General features: G+C 46.2%; 1 protein-coding gene across 3 annotated transcripts in view; it reads left to right on the top strand.

Annotated features, from left to right (window-relative positions):
* Nucleotides 1-15,752, top strand: part of LOC106572571 (ciliary neurotrophic factor receptor subunit alpha) — a 309,062-nt gene extending 293,310 nt beyond the window's left edge. For all 3 annotated transcript variants that reach the window (XM_045694243.1, XM_045694246.1, XM_045694252.1), the window contains exon 9: nt 14,296-15,752. The gene's annotated coding sequence lies outside the window, so the exon portion shown is untranslated. The remainder of the gene's footprint in view (nt 1-14,295) is intronic.
* Nucleotides 15,753-17,529: the final 1,777 nt, after the last annotated feature.

Genomic DNA, 17,529 nt, shown 5'->3' with positions numbered 1-17,529 from the left:
GTCCTGCTGTAGAACAGTCCACTGTCTTCCTCTCCTCTGTCCTGCTGTGGAACAGTCCACTGTCTTCCTCTCTGTCCTGCTGTAGAACATTCCACTGTCTTCCTCTTCCTGTCCTGCTGTAGAACAGTCCACTGTCTTCCTCTGTCCTGCTGTAGAACAGTCCACTGTCTTCCTCTTCCTCTGTCCTGCTGTAGAACAGTTCACTGTCCCCCTCTGTCCTGCTGTAGTACAGTCCACTGTCTTCCTCTTCCTCTGTAAATTTCAGCAGCTAATGGGGATCCTAATAAAATACCAATGCTTTAGAATGCATGGTCATCTCCTCTTAGAGGGAGTTGATTAATTGCTAAACGTTCAGTCATGTCAACAATAGAGCCCAGACAACATCTACGAAGAGCAGGCTGATCCATGTTAAACGATGTGGATATTTTCTGCGCTGTCTAAGTATTTCTCTCTCCCTCCACACTGCCTGACATGTTAAGTGTTATTTTGAGGTGGCATGTTTGTTCAGTCCTTTACCTGTTTCTAATGAATGCTTCTATTCACTGAACCCTTTATTGGTTGAATCTGATGACGCAGACATGCTGGACCCACATTTCCGGCAGAGGAAACTAAAAGCTGCGTCAGCTTGTACTGAATACTCAGTCCAATATCAGTTATGGTACCTTTCATTAGCAAAAAGACTTGGAACGTATATGATGTCACCTGATTGGGCTGCACCTCTGGTTGGTGGTGGTTCTGACCCGTGTGCTTTAGCATGGCTCCTCTGGTTGGTGGTGGCTCTGACCCGTGTGCTTTAGCATGGTACCTCTGGTTGGTGGTGGTTCTGACCCGTGTGCTTTAGCATGGCTCCTCTGGTTGGTGGTGGCTCTGGCCCGGTACCTCTGGTTGGTGGTGGTTCTGGCCCGTGTGCTTTAGCATGGCTCCTCTGGTTGGTGGTGGCTCTGGCCCGCTTCTGTACGGCTCCTCTGGTTGGTGGTGGTTCTGGCCCGTGTGCTTTAGCCTGGCTCCTCTGGTTGGTGGTGGTTCTGGCCCGTGTGCTTTAGCCTGGCTCCTCTGGTTGGTGGTGGTTCTGACCCGTGTGCTTTAGCCTGGCTCCTCTGGTTGGTGGTGGTTCTGGCCCGTGTGCTTTAGCCTGGCTCCTCTGGTTGGTGGTGGTTCTGACCCGTGTGCTTTAGCATGGTACCTCTGGTTGGTGGTGGTTCTGACCCGTGTGCTTTAGCATGGCTCCTCTGGTTGGTGGTGGCTCTGACCCGTGTGCTTTAGCATGGCTCCTCTGGTTGGTGGTGGTTCTGACCCGTGTGCTTTAGCCTGGCTCCTCTGGTTGGTGGTGGCTCTGGCCCGGTTCCTCTGGTTGGTGGTGGCTCTGGCCCGGCTCCTTTGGTTGGTGGTGGCTCTGGCCCGGCTCCTCTGGTTGGTGGTGGCTCGGGCCCGGCTCCTCTGGTTGGTGGTGGCTCTGGCCCGGCTCCTCTGGTTGGTGGTGGCTCTGGCCCGGCTCCTCTGGTTGGTGGTGGTTCTGGCCCGTGTGCTTTAGCATGGCTCCTCTGGTTGGTGGTGGTTCTGACCCGTGTGCTTTAGCCTGGCTCCTCTGGTTGGTGGTGGTTCTGACCCGTGTGCTTTAGCCTGGCTCCTCTGGTTGGTGGTGGTTCTGGCCCGTGTGCTTTAGCATGGTACCTTACATTTACATTACATTTAAGTCATTTAGCAGACGCTCTTATCCAGAGCAACTTACAAAATGGTGCATTCACCTTATGATATCCACTGGAACAACCACTTTACAATAGTGCATCTAAATCTTTTTGGGGGGGAGTGAGGGTTAGAAGGATTACTTTATCCTATCCCAGGTATTCCTTGAAGAGGTGGGGTTTCAGGTGTCTCCGGAAGGTGGTGATTGACTCCGCTGTCCTGGCGTCGTGAGGGAGCTTGGTCCACCATAGGGGTGCCAGAGCAGCGAACAGTTTTGACTGGGCTGAGCGGGAACTGTGCTTCCTCAGAGGTAGGGGGGCCAGCAGGCCAGTGGTGGATGAACGCAGTGCCCTTGTTTGGGTGTAGGGCCTGATCAGAGCCTGAAGGTATGGAGGTGCCGTTCCCTTCACAGCTCCGTAGGCAATCACCATGGTCTTGTAGCGGATGCGAGCTTCAACTGGAAGCCAGTGGAGAGAGCGGAGGAGCGGGGTGACGTGAGAGAACTTGGGAAGGTTGAACACCAGACGGGCTGCGGCGTTCTGGATGAGTTGTAGGGGTTTAATGGCACAGGCAGGGAGCCCAGCCAACAGCGAGTTGCAGTAATCCAGACGGGAGATGACAAGTGCCTGGATTAGGACCTGCGCCGCTTCCTGTGTGAGGCAGGGTTGTACTCTGCGAATGTTGTAGAGCATGAACCTACAGGATCGGGTCACCGCCTTGATGTTAGTGGAGAACGACAGGGTGTTGTCCAGAGGGTGTACCTCTGGTTGGTGGTGGCTCTGGCCCGTGTGCTTTAGCCTGGCTCCTCTGCTCCTCATTTCTTCTTGTCTAATATCCATGTTGAAGGTAGCCAGGCCTACTGATTACTGAGGCATACTGATGTGTTTAACAGTAAATGTGCCATCTGCTCTGAGGACAGGAGAACAGCTGTTCACCTTTCTCCTGTCTATATGACACACATCAATATTACACCACAAATCATACACTATATATACAGCAGTATGTGGACACCCCTTCAAATTAGTGGATTCAGCTTTTTCAGCCACACCCGTTGCTGACAGGCGTATACAATCGAGCACACAGCCATGCAATCTCCATAGACAAACATTGGCAGTAGAATGGCCTTTACTGAAGAGCTCAGTGACTTTCAACGTGGCACCATTATAGGATGCCACCTTTCCAACAAGTCAGTTCGTCTGCCCTGTTTGAGCTGCCCCCAGTCAACTGTAAGTGCTGTTATTATGAAGTGGAAACATCTAGGAGCAACAACGACTCAGCCGCGAAGTGGTAGGCCACACAAGCTCACAGAACTGGACCCCTGAGTGCTGATGTGCGTAACGCGTAAAAATCGTCTGTCCTCAGCTGTAAAACTCACCATCGAGTTCCTAACTGCCTCTGGAAGCAACGTCAGCACAATAACTGTTTGTCGGGAGCTTCATGAAATTCGTTCTCTGGACTGATGAATCACGCTTCACCATCTGGCAGTCTGACAGATTCATCTGGGTTTGGCTTATGCCAGGAGAACACTACCTGCCCAAATGCATATGGCCGACTGAAGTTTAATGAACAAGGAATAATAGTCTGGGGCTGTTTTTTAATTAATAAATAGTAGGTTTATACTAGTTAACTTAATAAATAGTAGGTTTATACTAGTTAAATTAATAAATAGTAGGTTTATACTAGTTAACTAAATAAATAGTAGGTTTATACTAGTTAACTAAATAAATAGTAGGTTTATACTAGTTAAATTAATAAATAGTAGGTTTATACTAGTTAACTAAATAAATAGTAGGTTTATACTAGTTAACTTAATAAATAGTAGGTTTATACTAGTTAACTTAATAAATAGTAGGTTTATACTAGTTAACTTAATAAATAGTAGGTTTATACTAGTTAAATTAAAGCGTTTCTGAGTAAACTCACATAATAAGCGTCTCTAATCAAATTGTATTTGTCACATGCGCTGAATACAACAGGTGTAGTAGACCTTACAGTGAAATGCTGAATACAACAGGTGTAGTAGACCTCACAGTGAAATGCTGAATACAACAGGTGTAGTAGACCTCACAGTGAAATGCTGAATACAACAGGTGTAGTAGACCTTACAGTGAAATGCTGAATACAACAGGTGTAGTAGACCTCACAGTGAAATGCTGGATACAACAGGTGTAGTAGACCTCACAGTGAAGTTATTACTTACAAGCCCTTAACCAACAATGCAGTTTTATTAAAAATAAGTGTTAAGTAAAAAAAATAGATAAGTAAATAATAAAAAAAATAAGTAACAAATAATTAAAGAGCAGCAGAAAAATAACACACGAGACTATATATAGGGTATTACGGTACAGAGTCAATGTGGAGGCTATATACAGGGTATTACGGTACAGAGTCAATGTGGAGGCTATATACAGGGGGTACCGGTACAGAGTCAATGTGGAGGCTATATACAGGGGGTACCGGTACAGAGTCAATGTGGAGGCTATATACAGGGGGTACCGGTACAGAGTCAATGTGGAGGCTATATACAGGGTATTACGGTACAGAGTCAATGTGGAGGCTATATACAGGGTATTACGGTACAGAGTCAATGTGGAGGCTATATACAGGTGATACCGGTACAATGTGGAGGCTGTATACAGGGGGTACCGGTACAGAGTCAATGTGGAGGCTATATACAGGGGGTACCGGTACAGAGTCAATGTGGTGGCTATATACAGGGGGTACCGGTACAGAGTCAATGTGGAGGCTATATACAGGGGGTACCGGTACAGAGTCAATGTGGAGGCTATATACAGGGGGTACCGGTACAGAGTCAATGTGGAGGCTATATACAGGGGGTACCGGTACAGAGTCAATGTGGAGGCTATATACAGGGGGTACCGGTACAGAGTCAATGTGGAGGCTATATACAGGGGGTACCGCTACAGAGTCAATGTGGTGGCTATATACAGGGGGTACCGGTACAGAGTCAATGGGGAGACTATATACAGGGGGTACCGGTACAGAGTCAATGTGGAGGCTATATACAGGGGGTACCGGTACAGAGTCAATGTGGTGGCTATATACAGGGGGTACCGGTACAGAGTCAATGTGGAGGCTATATACAGGGGGTACCGGTACAGAGTCAATGTGGAGGCTATATACAGGGGGTACCGGTACAGAGTCAATGTGCAGGGGCACCGGCTATTCAGGGTAATTGAGGTAATATCCACAGGTAGGTGGAGTTAAAGTGACTATGCATTGATAATAAACAGAGTAGCAGCAGCGTAAAAGAGGGGTCTGGGTAGCCCTTTGATTAGCTGTTCAGGAGTCTTATGGCTTGGAGGTAGAAGCTGTTTAGAAGCCTTTTGGACCTAGACTTGTCGCTCCGGTACCGCTTCCCGTGCAGTAGCAGAGAGAACAGTTTATGACTAGGGTGGCTGGAGTCTTTGACAATTGTCCCCAGTGATGTACTGGGCCGTACACACTACCCTCTGTAGTGCCTTGCAGTCAGAGGCCGAGCAGTTGCCATACCAGGTGGTGATGCAACCGGTCAGGATGCTGTCGATGGTGCAGCTGTAGAACAAGTTAATTAGCCTACATAAAATTCACATCAGTCCAAAGTCTGCAGGCTGTGCGTGTATGTTGGAGGCGAGTGAAAGCACAGGGGAGTGTGGCTGGGGTACCTGTACCAGACAGGGGGAGACAGGGCAAGGCAGACGGGGAGCAGATCACTGGGTGGGATCCATGCAGCAGTGGAGCATGCAATGGGAGTAGGTGTCACACCCGCTTGGGAGAAGCTTTTTTGGGGAGGTGACGATCAACCTTACCAGACAGGTGCATGGAGGAGCAGATACAAATGTCAGAAGCGAAAAACTTAACAAATAACATTGGGCAAGGACAAAAAGCAAGACACCATGAAAAGTTCTACATTTGAGTGCCTTTCCCTCTCTGGAAAATGAGGGCCAGTCCCTCACCGAGGGACACTGGAAAACGAGGGCCAGTCCCTCACCGAGGGACACTGGAAAACGAGGGCCATTCCCTTACCGAGGGACACTGGAAAACGAGGGCCAGTCCCTCACCGAGGGACACTGGAAAACGAGGGCCATTCCCTCACCGAGGGACACTGGAAAACGAGGGCCGTTCCCTCACCGAGGGACACTGGAAAACGAGGGCCGTTCCCTCACCGAGGGACACTGGAAAACGAGGGCCATTCCCTCACCGAGGGACACTGGAAAACGAGGGCCAGTCCCTCACCGAGGGACACTGGAAAACGAGGGCCATTCCCTCACCGAGGGACACTGGAAAACGAGGGCCATTCCCTTACCGAGGGACACTGGAAAACGAGGGGCGTTCCCTCACCGAGGGACACTGGAAAACGAGGGCCGTTCCCTCACCGAGGGACACTGGAAAACGAGGGGCGTTCCCTCACCGAGGGACACTGGAAAACGAGGGCCATTCCCTTACCGAGGGACACTGGAAAACGAGGGGCGATTGAGACAATGACAGAACATTAACAGATCAGTTTGGCTCTTCTCTGTGTGATGTTTTGGTGTTTCACCGTCCTGGGAACGATGAACCAGAGTCGCCCAGTAAAGTACAGGGGGAGGATGAGGAGGAGGAGGATGAAGAGGAGACGATACAGTAGGAAAACATCCGTCCAACTAACAGTTCAAAACAAACACCACAGGAAGCGAGTCGATTGGCTGATCCATAATGGTCCACGTATGATTGGTTGATCCATCAAACTGTAAAAGATATTCCCTCCTACCGCCTCAGGGCAATTTGCTGCGCCTATTTCCTCAAGAGGAGTAAGACAACATAATATGTCTTTATGCATGTGAAAGTGACTTCTATCCATAAAGACACAATAACAAAGGCAAGGTTCTATTTGGGATGCAACTCAGGTTCGTTTTGAGTGTAAATTGCTCCATGCGTAATGAGATGATAAGGCAATGTCCTGCAGGGTTTAATAGTACTCACCTGTCAGCTACCTTTCAGGCGCTGCGTCTCAAACGGACGCCTATTTAGCATCTAATAAATAAAGTATTATATCTGTCACTGATCTGGAGAAATGGACGTTTTTATTTCCTCACGTCTAGATTACTGTAACCTTTCTCAGTCAACAATCACTCCATCGTCTACAGTTAGTTCAAAATGCTGCAGCTCAGCTTCTAACAGGCACCAGGAAATGTAACTATATCATACATGTTTTAGCTTCTCTACACTGGCTACCAGTCACATTTAGAATAGATTTTAACGTTGTAATAATCACATTTAAGACTAGACTTGGTTTAGCCCCATCCTATATCTCTGACCATTCATCTCCCGACGAGCCAGGACACAGCCTGAGATCCTCCTGCAGGGCACTGTTGACCATTCGTCTCCCTACAAGCCAGGACGCAGCCTTAGATCCTGTGGCAGGCCACTGTTGACCATTTCAAAGTCTAGATTGAAAGTGAAAGGAGACTAGACATTTGCCATTAGAACCCATAGAATGTGGAATGGTCTGCCAGAGGAGATCAGGCCTGCAAATTCAGGGCCTCTTTATATCCCTGCTGAAGACAAACTTTTTTAAGATGCTTTTCATGTAGGATTTCAATGCTTCGCTTCTAGTCCTTAGATAACTGTGCTGTATTTTGCTTTTTCATGTACACTGCTCAAAAAAATAAAGGGAACACTAAAATAACACATCCTAGATCTGAATGAATGAAATAATCTTATTAAATACTTTTTTCTTTACATAGTTGAATGTGCTGACAACAAAATCACACAAAAAGAATCAATGGAAATCCAATTTATCAACCCATGGAGGTCTGGATTTGGAGTCACACTCAAAATTAAAGTGGAAAACCACACTACAGGCTGATCCAACTTTGATGTAATGTCCTTAAAACAAGTCAAAATGAGGCTCAGTAGTGTGTGTGGCCTCCACGTGCCTGTATGACCTCCCTACAATGCCTGGGCATGCTCCTGATGAGGTGGCGGATGGTCTCCTGAGGGATCTCCTCCCAGACCTGGACTAAAGCATCCGCCAAGTCCTGGACAGTCTGTGGTGCAACGTGGCGTTGGTGAATGGAGCGAGACATGATGTCCCAGATGTGCTCAATTGGATTCAGGTCTGGGGAACGGGCGGGCCAGTCCATAGCATCAATGCCTTCTTCTTGCAGGAACTGCTGACACACTCCAGCCACATGAGGTCTAGCATTGTCTTGGAGGAACCCAGGGCCAACCGCACCAGCATATGGTGTCACAAGGGGACTGAGGATCTCATCTCGGTACCTAATGGCAGTCAGGCTACCTCTGGCGAGCACATGGAGGGCTGTGCGGCCCCCCAAAGAAATGCCACCCCACACCATGACTGACCCACCGCCAAACCGGTCATGCTGGAGGATGTTGCAGGCAGCAGAACGTTCTCCACGGCGTCTCCAGACTCTGTCACGTCTGTCACATGTGCTCAGTGGCGAATTTGCCAATCTTGGTGTTCTCTGGCAAATGCCAAACGTCCTGCACGGTGTTGGGCTGTAAGCACAACCCCCACCTGTGGACGTCGGGCCCTCATACCACCCTCATGGAGTCTGTTTCTGACCGTTTGAGCAGACACATGCACATTTGTGGCCTGCTGGAGGTCATTTTGCAGGGCTCTGGCAGTGCTCCTCCTTGCACAAAGGCGGAGGTAGCGGTCCTGCTGCTGGGTTGTTGCCCTCCTACGGCCTCCTCCACATCTCCTGATGTACTGGCCTGTCTCCTGGTAGCGCCTCCATGCTCTGGACACTACGCTGACAGACACAGCAAACCTTCTTGCCACAGCTCGCATTGATGTGCCATCCTGGATGAGCTGCACTACCTGAGCCACTTGTGTGGGTTGTAGACTTCGTCTCATGCTACCACTAGAGTGAAAGCACCGCCAGCATTCAAAAGTGACCAAAACATCAGCCAAGAAGCATAGGAACTGAGAAGTGGTCTGTGGTTACCACCTGCAGAACCACTCCTTTATTGGGGGTGTCTTGCTAATTGCCTATAATTTCCTCCTGTTGTCTATTCCATTTGCACAACAGCATGTGAAATTTATTGTCAATCAGTGTTGCTTCCTAAGTGGACAGTTTGATTTCATAGAAGTGTAATTCACTTGGAGTTACATTGTGTTGTTTAAGTGTTCCCTTTATTTTTTTGAGCAGTGTATTATTTCTTACATTGTTAGCCCATAAAACCTTAAGTGCTGTGTTATTACATACAGCCAGGAAGAACTATTGGATATCAGAGAGACGTCAACTTACCAGCACTACAACCAGGAATACAACCAGGAATACATATATATATATATATATTATTTCGCCTTTGTTTAACCAGGTAGGCCAGTTGAGAACAAGTTCTCATTTACAACTGCGACCTGGCCAAGATAAAGCAAAGCAGTGCAACAAAAACCAACAACACAGAGTTACACATAAACAAATGTACAGTCATTAACACAATAGATACATCTATGTACAGTGTGTGCAAATGTAGATGAGTAGGGAGGTATAAGGCAATAAAAGGCCATAGAGGCGAAATAATTACAATTTATCATTAACACATGTGCAGATGATGATGTGCAAGTAGAGATACTAGGGTGCAAAAGAGCAAGAGGATAAGTAACAATATGGGGATGAGGTAGTTGGGTGTGCTATTTACAGATTACAGTGATCGGTAAGCTGCTCGGACAGCTGATGCTTAAATAAGACTTTCCCAAAGATTTTCCCAAAGCGGATCCTTTGTCTACACCTCCCTGGGCATTTGAACTGATTCCAACCCAAAACAGCGGAGAGGGTGCCGGAGCGGTCTTCTAGTGAGGCTTCGGATGCACACTCACCACCCACCGCTTCCCAGTATATTACCCGCTAATGTCCAGTCTCTAGCTAACAAAGTCGACGAAATCAGGGCAAGAGTTGCTTTCCAAAGAGATATCCGGGAAGGTAACATACTCTGTTTCACGGAGACATGGGACATGTCGGAGTCAGTACAGCCAACGGGATTTTCGGTGCATCGCGCCGACAGGTATAAACATGTCTCCGGTAAGAAGAAAGTCAGGGGTGTATGTTTCATGACTCATGGTGTAATTGTAGCAACATACAGGACCTCAAGTCCTTTTGTTCACCTGACCTAGAATTCCTCACAATCAAATGCTGACCGTATTATCTCCCAAGAGAATTCTCCTCGATTATAATCACAGCTGTCTATATCCCCCCGCAAGCAGATACCAAGACGGCCATCAAGGAACTTCACTGGACTTTATGCAAACTGGTAACCATATATCCTGAGACTGCATTTATTGTAGCTGGGGATTTTAACCAAGGTAAATTTACAAGGCTACGTAAATTCTATCAGCATATCGATTGCGTGTAACACGCTCAACCATTACTACTCTAACTTCCGCAATGCATACAATCCCTCGCCCTCCTTTTGGCAAACCTTGTTGCTCCCCTCCTATATGCAGAAACTAAAACAGGAAGCGCCCGTGCTTAGGTCTATCCAACACTGGTCTGACCAATCGGATTCCACGCTTCAAGATTGCTTCGATCACCTGGACTGGGATATGTTCCGGGTAGCCTCAGAGAACAACATTGATGTATACGCTGACTCGGTGAGTGAGTTTATAAGGAAGTATATAGGATATGTTTTACCCACTGTGACAATGAAAACCTTCCCGAACCAGAAACCGTGGATTGATGGCAGCATTCACACAAAACTGAAAGCATAAACCACTGCATTTAACCATGGCAAGGTGACTGGAAATATGGCTGAATACAAACAGTGTAGTTATTCCCTCAAACAAGCAAAGCATCAGTATAGAGACAAAGTTGCATCGCAATTCAACGGCTCAGACACGAGACGTATGGGGCAGGTTCTACAGACAATCACAGATTACAAAAAGAAAACCAGTCCCGTTGCTGACATCGACGTCTTGCTTCCAGACAAATTAAACAACTTCTTTGTGCGCTTTGAGGACAATACAGTGCCACCAACGCGGCTACCAAAGACTGTGGGCTCTCCTTCTCCATGACCAACGTGAGTAAAACATTTTAGTGTTAACCCTCACAAGGCTGCCGGCCCAGACGGCATCCCTAGCCGCGTCCTCAGAGCATGCGCAGACCAGCTGGCTTGTGTGTTTACGGACATATTCAAACAATCCCTATCCCAGTCTGCTGTGCCCACATGCTTCAAGATGGCCACCACCACCAAGCCAAGGTAACTGAACTAAATGACTATCACCCCGTAGCACTCACTTCTGTCATCATGAAGTGCTTTGAGAAACTAGTCAAGGATCATATCACCTCCACTCTACTCCACTCTACTTAAACCCACTTCAATTTGCTTACCGCCTCAAAAGGTCCACAGACGATGCAATCGCCTGCACACTGCCCTATCCCCTCTGGACAAGAGGAATAGCTATATAAGAATGCTGTTCATTGACAACAGCTCAGCATTCAACACCATAGTACCCTTCAAACTCCTCATTAAGCTTGAGTCCCTGCGTCTTGACCCCGCCCTCTGCAACTGTGTCCTGGACATCCTGACGGGCCGCCCCCAAGGTGGTGAGGGTAGGAAACAACATCTCCACTCCGCTGATCCTCAACACTGGGGTCCCACAAGGGTGCTTTCTCAGCCCTCTCCTGTACTCCCTGTTCACCCACGACTGCGTGGCCATGCACACCTCCAACACAAGCATCAAGTTTGCAGATGACACAACAGTGGTAGGCTTGATTACCGACAATGACGAGACAGCCTACAGGGAGGAGGTGAGGGCCCTCGGAATGTGGTGTCAGGAAAATACTTAATTTATTTACTTAATTATACTCACTTAATGTCAGCAAAACAAAAGAGATGATTGTGGACTTCAGGACACAGCAAAGGGAGCCATATCCACATCGACGGGAAAGCAGTGGAGAAGGTGGAAAGTTTTAAGTTCCTCGGTGTACACATCACCGACAAACTGAAATGGTCCACCCACACAGACAGTGGGGTGAAGAAGACGCAACAGCGCCTCTTCAACCTCAGGAGGCTGAAAAAATGTGACTTGTCACCAAAAACCCTCACTAACTTTTACAAGTGCACAATTGAGAGCATCTTGACGGGCTATATCACCGCCTGGTACGGCAACTGCACCGCCCACAATCACAGGGCTCTGCAGAGGGTGGTGCGGTCTGCACAATGCATCACTGGGGGCAAACTCCCTGCCCTCCAGGACACCTACAACACCCGATGTCACAGGAAGGCCAAAAAGATCATCAAGGACAACAACCACCCGAGCCACTGCCTGTTCACCACGCTTCCATCCAGAAGGCGAGGTCAGTACAGGTGCATCAAAGCTGGGACCGAGAGACTGAAAAACAGCTTCTATCTCAAGGCCATCAGATCATTAAACAGCCATCACTAACACAGAGGGGCTGCTGCCTACCTACAGACTTGATATCATTGGCCACTTTAATAAATGGAACACTAGTCACTTTAATAATGACACTTTAATAATGTTTACATATCTTGCATTACTTATCTCATATGTATACAGTCATGGCTAAAACTTTTGGAGGATGGCCTGGTGTCAAGAAGGGCAGCAAAGAAGACACTTCTCTCCAGGAAAAACATCAAGGACAGACTGATATTCTGCAAAAGGTACAGGGATTGGACTGCTGAGGAATGGGGTAAAGTCATTTTTCTGATGAATCCCCTTTCCGATTGTTTGGGGCATCCGGAAAAAAGCTTGTCCGGAGAAGACAAGGTGAGCGCTACCATCAGTCCTGTGTCATGCCAACAGTAAAGCATCCTGAGATCATTCATTTGTGGGGTTGCTTCTCAGCCAAGGGAGTGGGCTCACTCACAATTTTGCTTAAGAACACAGCCATGAATAAAGAATGGTACCATCACATCCTCCGAGAGCAACTTCTCCCAACCATCCAGGAACAGTTTGGGGACGAACAATGCCTTTTCCAGCATGATGGAGCACCTTGCCATAAGGCAAAAGTGATAACTAAGTGGCTCGGGGAACAAAACATCGATATTTTGGGTCCATGGCCAGGAAACTCCCCAGACGTTAATCCCATTGAGAACATGTGGTCAATCCTCAAGAGGCAGGAGGACAAACAAAAACCAACAAATTCTGACATACTCGAAGCATTGATTATGCAAGAGTGGGCTGCCATCAGTCAGGATGTGGCCCAGAAGTTAATTGACAGCATGCCAGGGCGGATTGCAGAGGTCTTGAAAAAGAAGGGTCAACACTGCAAATATTGACTCTTTGCATCAACTTCATGTAAATGTCAATAAAAGCCTTTGACACTTATGAAATGCTTGTAATTATACTTCAGTATTCCATAGTAACATCTGACAAAAATATCTAAAGAAACTGAAGCAGCAAGCTTTGTGGAAATTAATATTTGTGTCATTCTCAAAACGTTTGGCCACAACTGTATACTGTATCCTACACTAGCTATTCTTTACTATCTGTTGCATCTGAGCCGCTCTGTCACTGCCCATCCATATATTTTATATTTATATATTCTCATCCCATTCCTTTACTAGATTGTGTGTATTAGGTTTTGTCGTGGAATTGTTAGATATTACCTGTTAGACACTGCTGCACTGTCGGATTCGCTACACTCACAATAACATCTGCTAACCATGTAGATGTGGCCGATTTGATTTGTCCGTCTGTATTGAACACCCACTGCTGGTGATTATAGGGGTTGTTACAGACAGTGGCTAGATGTCTAGTGCCCCTGTCTAACTCAGCACACTGCAGACAGCCTGCGTTGTTATTCTATGGCTCATTGACTCTACGCAGCCAACTATACACTGCGTGAACAAAACATTAAATTGAGTTGCACCCCATTTTGCCCTCAGAACAGCCTCAATTCGTCGAGACATGGACTACAAGGTGTTGAAAGCATTCCACAGGGATGCTGGCCAATTTTGACTCCAATGCTTCCCACAGTTGTGTCAAGTTGGCTGGATGTCCTTTGGGTGATGGACCATTCTGGATACACACAGGAACCTGTTCAGTGTGAAAACCCCGGAAGTGTTGCAGTTATTGACTCAAACCGGTGCGCCTGGCACCTACTACCAAACCCCGTTCAAAGGCACTTAAACATTTTGTCTTGCCCATTCACCCTCTGAATGGCACACACACAATCCATGTCTCAAGGCTTGAAAATCCATCTTTAACCCGTCTCCTCCCCTTCAACTACACTATTTGAAGTGGACTTAACAAGTGACATCAATAAGGAATAATAGCTTTCACCTGGATTCACCTGGTCAGTATGTCATGGAAAGAGCAGGTGTTCCTAATGTTTTGTTCACTCAGTGTTGGCCCATGTGACAGGCCTTATCAGACTCAGTGTTGGCTCGTGGTAGTTAGGTAGACTCTGGTAGACTCTGGTAGACTCTGATCTACACTGGAACACCACTGGGAGTTAGGTAGACTGTGGTAATGTAGAGGAGGGTCAGGTTGGTTCATGTCAGTAACCAATCTGAACACCAGTGTTGGTTTGAATCAGACAGACAGACAGATAAATACTGTTCTATTGCTCTGTATGCTACTCCCCTGTTTCTAACTCTGTTCTCTCTCTCTCTCTCTCTCTCTCTCTCTCTCTCTCACAGATATGAAGACATTGAGGAGTCTTCTATGTCTATTTTGCACATGTTCATGGACATCCTGCATTGATCATTTAATTCAAGTTTCACACAACGTTAAATAGAAAGAGAAGATGTGATTAAGTCAAAGTTAAAAAGGAACGTTTTCTACAGGAAAAAAGAATAAATAACTTAATCTACTCACAACAACAACAACAACAGCAGGTACTACAGTGTTGCACAGAAGCAGACATCATTGATTGGACGACACAGAAGCAGACATCATTGATTGGACGGCACAGAAGCAGTCATCATTGATTGGACGACACAGAAGCAGGACTGTGTCTCCATGGAGATCCAGGCGTGTTAGTGGATCTGAGACCGATAAGACTTCTTCTCAGCAGCACAGCGGACTGATTCCATTCTCCAAGTAAAAGAAATAAATAAAATAAAAAACTTTTTCATTCATTATTCAGTGAATTTTGACACACCTGTAAGAGATCCCAAGATCCCCTTTGTCATCATTTGTGGTGACATACAGCTAACTCATCATGCCAAAGACTTGTCTTGGAGAAGGTTTCCCACAATCCTCAGCTTCCTTAAGCCTGTGCCTGTGTAGAAGGGATGGAACCCAGAAAATTCCCTTGAATCTGACGTCCGACAACCAACATGAATGACGTCACGATATAAACAACAACACATGACATAAACAATAACATAACAAAGAACTAAAACACACTTTGGAGAAATCCTGAATAAGAATTCTATAGCCGTCATTGGTTTGTTTAGCTTTCTACTGCACCCAGAGATCACCAAGAGAGTAGAGCTGTTACAACACTGTGGATTTGAGAGCAATTCTTCTCCATCATCGTCATTTGTTTGGGACTTTACTATTGAGGAAGTAGATTGCCATACAATACGTGACTATAAAATGATAAGGGTCTATCTGCAAAAAAAAGATGATTCTGAGATAATTGGCTTTAACGTTCCCGAAACCTCATTGGTTTGAACGGTCAATTTTAACGTGAAGTCTTTACCAACATATTTACAGTACTATATAGGTAGACATTGTACAGAACAAAAATATTTCAATAACTCAGTTTTCACAACAATGCAGATAGGACCATTCAATTCCAAGGTCTCGACTAGGCCCTCGGTCCTCTGGCAGGTGGACGATAAACTGTAGAAAGACAGGAGATTAATTTAGAGTTCCATTGCCTTTTCAAAATGTGTTTTTGCAGATTACATTTTAATAGCCAATATCACAAGTTCATATTATTACAAGGAATACTGTTGTGCTTTATTACATGTTTAATATTGAATAATAAAATACACACACAGGATCTACACACACACACACACAGGATCTACACACACACACATAGGATCTACACACACACACAGGATCTACACACACACACATAGGATCTACACACACACACACACACACACGGATCTACACACACACAGGATCTACACACACACACATAGGATCTACACACACACACAGGATCTACACACACACACACACACACAGGATCTACACACACACAGGCTCTACACACACACACACACACACACACACACACACACACACACACACACACACACACACACACACACACAGGATCTACACACACACACAGGATCTACAAACACAGGATCTACATACACACACACAGGATCTACACACACACACACAGGAACTACACACACACACAGGATCTACACACACACACAGGATCTACACACACACACAGGATCTACATAGACACACACACACACACAGGATCTACACAGACACACAGGATCTACACACACACACAGGATCTACACACACAGGATCTACACACACACACACACAGGATCTACACACACACACACAGGAACTACACACACACACACAGGATCTACACACACACACAGGAACTACACACACAGGAACTACACACACAGGATCTACACACACACACACAGGATCTACACACACACACACAGGATCTACACACACACACACAGGATCTGCACACACACACACACAGGATCTACACACACACACAGGAACTACACACACACACAGGATCTACACACACACACACAGGATCTACACACACACACACACAGGATCTACACACACACACACACACAGGATCTTAGTTTGTTTTTTCAGACATTCAGAACGGCTTAATTCTCCATGATTATATTTTGTAAAAACTGTGATATGTATCTTTAAAACGAAAAAAAAGTGTATGTATTAGCTTTAGATTCTTGTAACCTGTTCCTGGGTTATTTATATATATATATATATATATATATATATATATATATATATATATATATATATATATATATATATATATATAATGAGAGGTTGTTCATTAAATGTGACCATTTCACAATGAGTAGCATCTCTCTGTCCTTTCTTTCTGTCGGTAACTGCATAACACATTCCCTAGCTGTGCAACATGTACGCATATGGCTATGGCAGTGCTGTTTGAGCTATGCTCATTACAAAAGCCATCCCTGTTTTTTTTATCCGTATTTTAATATCAAAAGTGATCCCTTAATAGTTTGTCAGACAGAGAGAGAGAGGAAGCCCCTCCAGATGATGTTCAAATTAAATCAAATTGTATTTGTCATATGTGCTGAATACAAAAGGTATGGATCTTACCGTGAACTGCTTACTTACAAGCCCTTTTAACCACCAACACAGTTCAAGAAATAGAGTAAAGAAAATACTTACTAAATAAACTAAAGTAAAAAAAAAAATCAAATCAAAAACTAACACAAGAAAATTGGGGGTAGAAGCTGTTCAGCAGTCTGGTGGCTTGGGGGTAGAAGTTGTTCAGGAGTCTTATGGCTTGGGGGTAGAAGCTGTTCAGCAGTCTGGTGGCTTGGGGGTAGAAGCTGTTCAGGAGTCTTATGGCTTGGGGGTAGAAGCTGTTCAGCAGTCTGGTGGCTTGGGGGTAGAAGCTGTTCAGGAGTCTTATGGCTTGGGGGTAGAAGCTGTTCAGCAGTCTGGTGGCTTGGGGGTAGAAGCTGTTCAGCAGTCTGGTGGCTTGGGGGTAGAAGCTGTTCAGCAGTCTTATGGCTTGGGGGTAGAAGCTGTTCAGCAGTCTGATGGCTTGGGGGTAGAAGCTGTTCAGCAGTCTGATGGCTTGGGGGTAGAAGCTGTTCAGGAGTCTTATGGCTTGGGGGTAGAAGCTGTTCAGCAGTCTGATGGCTTGGGGGTAGAAGCTGTTCAGCAGTCTGGTGGCTTGG

This window comes from Salmo salar, chromosome ssa01, assembly GCF_905237065.1.
Source record: "Salmo salar chromosome ssa01, Ssal_v3.1, whole genome shotgun sequence".
NCBI classification, from domain to species: Eukaryota; Metazoa; Chordata; class Actinopteri; order Salmoniformes; family Salmonidae; genus Salmo; species Salmo salar.
This window is presented reverse-complemented; position numbering and strand designations above follow the sequence as displayed.